At 46.4% G+C, this 10,214-nt stretch overlaps 1 protein-coding gene across 1 annotated transcript in view; it reads left to right on the forward strand.

Annotated features, from left to right (window-relative positions):
* PGAM1 (phosphoglycerate mutase 1) overlaps nucleotides 1–442 on the forward strand; it is a 37,674-nt gene extending 37,232 nt beyond the window's left edge. The window contains exon 5 of the transcript XR_005779474.1: nucleotides 432–442. The gene's annotated coding sequence lies outside the window, so the exon portion shown is untranslated. The remainder of the gene's footprint in view (nucleotides 1–431) is intronic.
* Nucleotides 443–10,214: the final 9,772 nt, after the last annotated feature.

The following is a 10,214-nucleotide window of genomic DNA, read 5'->3' on the forward strand; positions in this document are numbered from 1 at the left end:
TGTGGAACCAGATGGCCATCGATGGAGAGGATGTCTATCCTGAGCAGCCGCTGGAGATCCAAGTCTCCCAACTTATGCAGAAACGCAGCCCAACAACTGTGGATACCTCCGCGCACAAGAGCTCCACCGTATCTACCCTGTCTAGCCTACCGGAGATGCCAGAGAGGATGGCTGATGAAGTCCCGGTTCCTGCTATCGGTGTTCCGGATCTGATGATCAGGTTCGAGGAGGCTGCGGATCCTTCCGCCTCGTACGGTGCACCAGCGGAAGGCGATGTACCTACCCAGATGGATGTGGACGTCGTACCTGCTCCCGCGGAGGACGTCGCTGAAGTCACTGCACCAGCTGCGACGAAGCCCGTGAACCAGATGGCGCTCGAATCCCGAGGGGACCAGCAGAAGGCACCGGAACAGGCCGCCCGGCTGCGACAGCAGGTAGGAGCAACCCCGCTCCATGAGGCCCAGGCCCGGTCCGTGTCCGTCTCACCGCCACGTCCAGAGACCCCATCACCGGTCATCAACCTCAGGCCTACCAAGCCACAACCGCCTACTGGTGCGGTGGAGGCGGCTGGAGATTCCACTCCACCGCCCAGCTATAGCCAGTTGAGCAGCCTAAACCCTGAAGTACCCCACGAAATCACAGTATTTGCCCAGACGGCCTGGGAATACAAGTCGGCTGTAGAAGAGTGGGTGAAGGAGGTCCTTGATTGCCCCCAGTCCGGAGACCCCATCCTGACCCGGCGTACAGGAACTGTACTATGGTTTTCTGTGGAGCGCGGTGTCGGATTCCTCCAGGATAACCACTCAGGCACTGAAGTGTTTGTAGGCCGCAGGTCAGTAAAACGCCACTACTTGCCCCAGGAGAGGCATAACTTATACATTGGAGATCAGGTGGAATATACACCTATGCGGTCAATGCAAGGACTCTTTGCGGCTGGAGTCACCCTGCTGCAGAAACCACTCTCCCCTGCCATCACCCCAGAGACCTGGCAGGAGGATCAAGGCTCTGCAGCTAGGACCAGGTGCCTCCAAGAGACCCCAGACGGCCGACTGGTCTTCAAGGAAAAGGCGCAACCAGCCCCTGCACCTCTCATTCCTGACCTATCACCGCCACCAACCCTGAGGGTAGGACAGATAAATAATTCAGTCCTTACGTTCAACCCTAAGGTGCAGCCATGCTTTATGCCTCCTTATATGCTGCCCTGGAAGCAGTCTGCACAATCTGCTCCAGCTCTCCCTGCACCAATGCAGCCAGAAGTTCTGCCTCTTCCTGCACCGGCTGTGGATCCCGGTCTGCAGCAAGCTACAGACACATTTTCCAGGTTGGCTGTCCAGCCAATCCCTACTGTAACCGGTAGAGGGCGCTGGCGCACTACCACCAACACTACCCTCAGCTACCAGCAGAGGCAGGAATTACCTCTCATGCATTTTAGTAGTTCCAGTAGTGATGAGGAGCTGGATACCTATCTGTAAGGTGTCCCCATCATAAAGAAAATACAACAAGTGACATTGTTTGGAAGCCACGCCATGGACTAATTACCTGACGGGTGAGGACCTGTTGGCATTGTTGTGTGATGTTTTAACCTTTTGTTCCAGGTTGCCATTGTTTGTTCTCATCCAGATGGTCATGTCAGTAAGGACTCCCGCCATCAACACTTAACCCCTTACATCCAAGTTGAAAGTTTTATCCCCTTTCTCAGGTTACTTGATAGCCTGTTGCTGCTGTTTTATAACACTTTTAACCCTTTGGATTACAATTAACTTTTGCCCTGTGGATTGCAAGGGACTTTTCTACAACTTTAAGCACTTCCAGGAATAAGGACTCAAGTTATTGTTGAACCTATCCTTGCACTTATAAAATTTGCACTATTTTATAAAATGTTTGCAACATAAAAGCTTGCACTTAATTGTCATGCTATTTAATAATTTATGTCATTGTAACTTGGTTACAAATGTTATGTAATGTTCAAGATAACCTGCCCATTGTGTGTATTATCCTTCCAGGTACCACAATGTGAATTTATGTATTGTCTACCATGATTGCACTTACCATTGCACTTAACAAAAATTGTAGCAACTAACTTAAAGTGTGCCGTTTCACAGCTCTTGTTCTCTCCCCCTTCATACGGACTGTCATCAGAGGGACATTGTACACCAATGGCCTACACCCGGTGATATATACCCATAGGTACCCAGGGTAGGACCAAGTGGTAAGTCCTGACAGGTCTAATTACTACACAGGTACCCCTGCTGCTTCGGGAATCGTTAGAAGCCCTAGGCAGCTCCTTCCTGCTTGTTAAATGTTCTGGATTGTTCCCATCCGGAGGTGTCTTATTTCCAGGAGATCAATGGGAACGTACTGCCCTCCTCCTGTGACATTGCCAGAAGACACGGAGACGATAAATACCTCCTCTTCTGAGCGTTTGCCTAAGGTAAGGCGCCTCAAACCTTAGAGCCATATATATTTAGCTTCCTCATAGACATCATAGTGATCGTGCTATAAGCCAAATTTCTTCAGGCTATGATGCAGGGAAGGGAATACAGGATAAAGCCACCCTTCTATTTGCGGGCTTTGCATTACACAATGGTGGGATTACGGAGTAAAGACCCCCCCCCCATACTCTCTTTGATATTGGTGGACAATATACGAAGTCAGTCAGTAATGTTTGCTTTGTGCAGTATTTAGGTTACCTGGTTATACCAAGAAAAGGAAACTGTGTGTTGGACACCTTATGCTAGAGGGCAGGAACCTCGAGGAAACCGTTGTTTTGTCTTTGTACGTCATTTATATGTATATTCATGCAGCACTCTGTATTAATTGGGTACCCAGAGCTCACTCCTCACCTGCCTACCTTACACCGAGGACGGCTTCGCTTAAATTAACGGGGTATGTAACATCCCAGGGTATGTCACTAAAACTCTGTCACCCTGCTATATGATGTTAAAGTGTGAATGTGTTATCACCCTGTGTAATCTGGCAATGCATTTATATAATCTGGATTTACTGGGACTGTTTGATATGTATATGCTGTAATTCTTGATGTACACCAGCAGGTGGCAGCAGTATGTAGGCAGTCTACAGTTAGTTAGTTAGTTAACAGACCTAGACTGGAACAGACCATTCCAGGCTAGCTTCCCCCTATCTGAGGAGGAGTGGAATGTTCCCACATCCTACTTCAGGAGGAGGAAAGAAAGTTCTAGGCAGTGTACCAGCCACCCCCTGTTGGGGTAGGATACAGGAGTCCAGCCGTACTACAGGTAGGAGACACCGTTGACACAATACAGAGGCAATATCCCCCTCTGGCATTCCTCACCTAGTACGTGTGCTCATACCATCTTAAAGGGCCCTTTTACAGTACCTGCGCAAGCTGCAACTGGCGTCACAAACTTATTTACACCTAAATCTGACCCACTGCATAGCATGCCCACTGACCCAGTGTCCTGCTCATTGCAGAAGGTCAGTATGTGGAGAGATGATTAGGTTACAGTAAGGACAGAAGATTATAAACTACAGGGACCCAAACCCTCAGAGAGAAAAGGACTATCAGGAAGCTGCTGCATGTAGATGGAGAGGAGGGGCATTAATAAGGGGGAGGGGCCTGCTTTCATCAGCCATTGATTAGTAAACTCTTGACTCCTTCTCCTGAAAGGTGCAGGACTCGCTGCGGAAGGAGAGGTTTTGGGGAAGTTGCTTGGGGTGTTTCCAAATTTTGCCCCTAGTTATGCCCTTGGGTATAGTAAGGCCCCATAGACTACTTTGGGGGCTGTATTATGGCTGCGTACCACTTGCATATTACTCTGGTGTCAATGGGTGGCTGAAATTAAATTGACAATTTGGACAACCCCTCTGTAATCACCAGTGTGGGCACAACACAAAAATACACATCTCATATACTGCAGACCTTCTTATGACGAGGCCTTTTCCAAGCAATCAACGATGGACAGGAATCTCTTACTTACTTTTCAGAAAAGAGGTTCTGTAGCATCGGCATGATGTCATTTTATTTAAAGTATTAGAGTGTTTTATATAATATAAAGATCTGACCCCTAAGTTTTGGAACTATACAGATTTAAAAAATAATAATCAGCAACCAAATCAACTAAAAATGCGAAGCACAAAATGTACTGTAAAAGTAAAAATCAATGTATTCTCGAAAACTGAAAATCTGCATCCATTAAACAAACACTATCCATATATCTTAGTTCATTAACATATTATGTGCTCTGGCCATTAAGTGGTTAAAATAATCTGGCCTTCATCCTGGCACAGCATTGTGATGTCACCACATTTGCATAGAATGTTCTAGAACTGGGCCTACAGCTGTGATGTCACTGGATGACATCACAATGACGAATTTGTGAAGGTGTGACTCCAAGTTGCACACGACTTCAGAAAGAAGATTGGACGCCATCATGAGGATTCATAGGCGTCGGCGCTATGTTGATCGGCGGCTGCTGGTCAACTCTCTCTCATCCTGCATGTCGATTGGCTCATTCTTTCTGACCCGATTCAGGAAATTGAATCAAAAATGGAGAACTCTGATCAGGAACTCCAGCTTCCTGGCCAAGAAATCAACCATCATAACACAGGCCAGGAGCTTCTTCAGGTCAGTTGTCTTAAGACGTAAAAACCATGTCATCCGCCATGACACAGCTGAGAAGACACCAACCAATTTTATTGCTGATCCAAAAGTTGCACATGAGGGGCCCGTAATACCACAAGGCATGTCCCTGGGAGAAATACCAGAAAGGGGGGAACCCCCACAAAAAAGACCCCGGGACACTGATGCTGTGGAGCCATTCCTTGTCCACAAAGCACCACCTGCTAAAAAAACACCAAAGAGCTGTAAGCGACGATATAATAGAAAATCTCGTCAAAAACAGGACAAGAAAATGGCTGAGTCTGCTGAAGACCTTTTGAAGGCATCTTGTGAAGCTTCCAAAGCCAGTCTTAAAAGGAAAGCACCAACCTCCAATGACAGTCAGTCCGGGACACTTCCACTAGCCAAAAGAGCTGCGGCAGAAAACATGTCCGCTCCATCTACGAACGATGTAGGAAGCCCGGAGCTGGGAACACCACAAGTGGAGATGGCCTATACCTGGAGAGCACAGAACAACTTGTCTCCAGAGCACTTATCCATCCTGAAGAGCAGCGGCCAGGAAGGCATGCTGGACGATGACATCATTAACAAGGCCCAGGATCTCCTGCAGAATCAGTTTGGGGACTTTGATGGCCTGCAGCCCGCAGCTGCTATTCTCTTTCCAGGGTACAGTGTGCTAAATAAGGCCGTACAAATCCACAACGACGAGGACAGGGTGCACTGGCTGACCACCTGCTTCAAAAATGGCGACATCTTAGTGGCCGACAGCATCAAGACCAGCAATTTGCCTCTATCTGTTTGCCAGCAGATTAATAACATCTACAGTGTAGTGGTCCATGAGCCCCTGAAACATCTAAAATTTCTCAACGTGGATCAGCAGAGAAACACCTATGACTGTGGGGTGTTCGCCATAGCATTTGCCTTTGAGTTTCTGGCAGATGACGGTGAACCCACGGCAATCTTCCAGCACAATGTGATGAGAGACCATCTAATATCCTGCCTGCAGAATGGCAGGATCACAGGCTTTCCCAAAAAGGTCAATTAGCGACTCCATGTCTTTCATGACATGTCGAGTCTATGATGGGCCAAGAGATCGCCCTGACCAGAAGCCTGATATTACTGAAACAGACCTAGATCCTCTACGTCACCAAAGCTGCAGTCTCTACCTGACCCCAGATTACAACCGCTGACCCGTGGTACAGGTCTAGAACCCACAGACTTGTTGGCATCGGTAAGTAACCAGTGACTTTTCTGAGTTTTATCATCTTCCTGTACTGATTGTAATAAAGTCTTCTCATGTGATAATATATGTATGTGTAGTAAGTACTTAGACAACTACCAAAGGTTCTGGATAATGCCCACAAACATTGGCCTTTTAGCCTATGGGCCCCATAACTTTGCTGTGTCTATAGTTATACCTATTAATGTGGGGGTGTCCTAATTTATTATTTTAACTCAGTCCCAGAGACCTGATTATCAGGCAGTTGTGTCCCGGGAACATGTGTCAGACTATCAGATGATAGGGACTGCATCCATGAGAAGACCTTGTATCTTCATTGGGTATATTGATGATTTGTGATTTTTCTGCTTCTTGATATATATGGTGTTTTCTATATAATTTGGACACAGCGGTATCCACTGGTCACCACTGGAAATAAAAACAGCCTGGGGTTAAGAAGGCAATTGCAGCAGATCGGATCACCAGAGGTCTGAGACAAAAGGAGGCGCAGAATAAACCATCTCCTGATCTTCACCAGTGACCCCTGCTGGAAGGTATTGGTCTTAAGAACCAAAAAGAGCCCTAAATAAGGTGAGATCCTTGCTACAGGAGTCATAAAATGTAATGTGATTTATGACAGGAGCTCATAATAATAACAGACATGATGCCAAGTTCTGGAGGCACCAGAGTGATGACACAGAATAATTTAGGGTTTAGATTCTCTCAGTGGCCATTAGTGGAAATTCGTCCAAATCGCCTGATACATGGCATAAAAGTATAATAAAATTCTAACTATCTGCAGTCACCACTAGGGTGTGTAAGAAAGCAGGGGTTTTGGCGATTTGTATCAGAAAAACTGAGCTCCAAACCCTATAAAGATGAAAATAAATAAGCCCACAATTATAAGGTGTATTATTCTGTTTATGTTGGATACAGCAGTGGGTCCCAGAACAAGAATAACAGCTATAACAGTCAATGAAAATGATAAGCGTTGGTATCGCTGTTAGAAACACGGACCCAAGTTTAATACAGTTAAAGGGATTACAATGACCCACAGTGACCGGGAGTAAACTGTGTGTCACTTACATGTAACTTTCCGCTGCTCCATGTTCAGTCATAATTAGTTCTATTTTTCACATCTGCAGATTACTGTACCAGAGTGGGGGTCTCACTGTGTCCTGACAATGAATATGGGATACAGCTGGAGGTGATGACTCTACCACAAGTCAACGACATGGTGGCCACCATGTCAGGATCAGATGACTTGCGCTTCAGCAAGAGGCAGATTCCGGGCTCGGTCTCTGCACTCACCCACCGGACTTTCTGCAGTCAGACGTATTCACCGAATAAGTGAGTTTCCTGCTGCACCAAAGGCAGATTCCAGGCTTGGTCTCTGCAATAACCACTGGACTTGACATTCACCGGACTTTCCGCAGACAGATGTATTCACCAAAGAAGTGAGTTTCCTGCTGCATTAAGAGGCAGATTCCGGGCTCGGTCTCTGCATTCACCACTGGACTTGTCATTCACCGGACTTTCCGCAGTCAGATGTATTCACAGAAGAAGTGAGTTTCCTTCTGCATCAAAAGGCAGATTCCAGGCTTGGTCTCTGCAGAAGTCAACGCACTTGACATTTACTATTGATTGAAGGAAAAATCTACCGTCCTTGTCATGTGACATTGTTTTCCTTCACCGCCTAGGGGAAGGGCAGTCCTTCAGCCATGGTTCCCTAGAGGTTTCCTCCGCTGGGGTTTTTTCCTCTCCTGAGTGCTGAAGGCCCGACTCTTCATGAGTCAAAGCCCCATCATCAACAGGGCCACATTTAAGACTAGTGCCCTGACTTCTAATGAAAACATCGACTACTGTACATTTGATACCTTGCAGTTAATAAAGAAGTCAGTGTATATTAAGTAGTGGTGTGTCTGAGCCTCTTTATGAATCTTCATAGTCAACTGGATGGGGGTGCAGGGTGTCGGACCCTGCTGATCAGATAGTGATGGCTTTCTTGGTTTTACAGCTCAGCTTATTTTTTTATCCCCTACCTACAGGATAGGGGATAAGTATCAGATCGGTGGGGACTGATGGGTTCCCCATGATTATGAGAATGGGAATCCTGTATCCCCAAAAAAATGGAATTGTAGGTCAACCATGTTCCCTTCTGCTTCATTCAGTATCTATGGGACTTCTGGAAATAGCTGAGCATTGTACTCGTCTATCTCCAGCAGTCCCTATGTGCACGCTCGACCTGCCACTTCATTAGTAAGGGGCGCCGGATCCAGTTCTCGTGATCAGTGGTGGTCCCAGATATTCTGTGGATAGGGGAAAGTTTTGTATTGACAGAAACTATCTCCGGACCACATACCCATTGAAGTCACCAGGTCCGCAAAAAATGTGGATGTAACATGGACCACATCCATATTTTTTGCAGATCAGCGATTTTCAGACCGCAAAATGGATATGGTTGTTTGCATGGCGTCTTATATAGATCCTACTGAAAAAAAATGAAATAGAAAAATTGAGGTACAGTCAGCTATGCACCTCCTATGGAGGCAGAATACGCTGCTGCTATGGGGCACCTGGAGGAGGGGGGCCCGATATTGGACAAAAATCCCCTCCTCCTAATTACTGTTAATTCTCGCTCCTGTCTTCAGTCACTGCTCGGGGCTCAGGCTCCGCTTCCCAACTCCCTGCTTCCTTTGCCCTGTCCTCGGGGCCTCCCTTTACTCAGCACATCATCAGTGGCTAGCGCTGCACCTGCTGGAGTCCCGACTAGCGCTCTATGTTGTCTCACTGCTGGGTGCTGGGCTGTCCAATCAGCATTAGCGGTGCTCGCAGAGCCTACTGCTGATTGGCTTGCCTAGCGCCCAGCAGAGAAACTTTAGTGCCCTGTGCCACGGGAGTTGGGATTTCATTCCTCTGTAAGCAACTTGCAAGTGACAGTGTAGAGGATGATGAGAGTGACTTCTGCGGAAACTATGACTTAAGGTGAGAAGTGACTGTGCTGTCAGTAATATGTGTTTTAGGTGTGAAGTGAACCCCTCATTTCCAGTACTGAACCTGCAACGGGGACCTCCCCTAAGGGCCCTCTATGTAATGCGAGCCAGGTATAGGAATGCCAAGTGGTATAGTGCAGCCTAAAATGTCACTTTATGTGTGTCATGGTGCTCCTACCTGGATACGGCTGGACCCCAGGCGTGGCTCCGAAGCAATAAATAGGGGGAATAACTGAGGAATTTGCAAGAAAAAATGAGTCCAGACCTTGTATGTATTTGAACAGCAGCTTTACTTGAATAAACGTTCATCAGAATCAATCTTCAAACTTTAAATTAGCACAGTCTGTATGTCTAGATTGACTCCTACTCCAGCCCCTAGGTGGAGTAGATTTAAATCGGCATTTATATGCCAGAAAACGGTCCCCGCCTCTGCCACTCCTCAGAGTGTAAAAACACTGTGTGTGCCTAAATTTAGGGGCATTGGCATTCAAAAAGTCACAAACGGGGCCGTGTGACTTATTTTTTACACCAGTTTCTATCAACATCTTAGTTAGTTATCTTAGTTGATAGTAGCTCCATTCCCCTGAAGAAGCCACACTTAGTGATGAAACATGCTGGGGGAGCTGTATTTCGGATTTTAGACTAGGTGCATGCTGGACAAGTTGTCTTGGTGGGGAGTGACTGCAGACTCACCACACTTTGACAGTCAAGCGGCGGAGAGTCGCGATAAATGATATATAGGAAGCAAGTAGTTAAAAGCGACTTGACGGGTGGTCCTCAAGTATGCGATCTATTTAGATATATGAATGACTGCTGTTAACAGTGAATAAAAAGAAAAATGGACGCATAAAAATGAGGCAGGATATATGGGCGAAGTAACCCCTAATCTCTGCCGCCTGAGTCCAAACAGCACCTTTAATTTTAAAAGTTTTTCTTTTTTCTCCCGATTCATATTATCTTTAATGAGTGAAATAAACGTTACGTTTTAATAGACCTGAAACGGGAGTCTAGTAGCTTCGGCTATTTGAACTATATTACCACATAAAGTGTCACGTCAGATTTGCAAAAAATGGCCTGGGCAGGAAGGTGAAAACTGGCCCGGGGTACAAAGGGTTAACTCCAAGAAAACACAACATATTATTAAAGGGATTTTCTAACACCTGTTTCAGTCTCCTGGCATGTGGAGCCCTCCCACAAATATGACAAATGACTTTTTTTTTTTACTCATTAAGAAGCCTCCCTGAGGATCCTGATTCCACTGTCAGTCACCAGTTTTTTAGTTTTTTTTTACACCCTGCCTGTGTGGCATTTCCCAGGGTGTGCAGCTCTGACTTCTCAGCACCAGGTCTGCCCGTCATTCTGCCCTGTCCATGGTTACAAACATGTTAAAAACGAGCCACAA

Source organism: Bufo bufo, chromosome 6 (genome assembly GCF_905171765.1).
Source record: "Bufo bufo chromosome 6, aBufBuf1.1, whole genome shotgun sequence".
Lineage (NCBI taxonomy): Eukaryota > Metazoa > Chordata > Amphibia > Anura > Bufonidae > Bufo > Bufo bufo.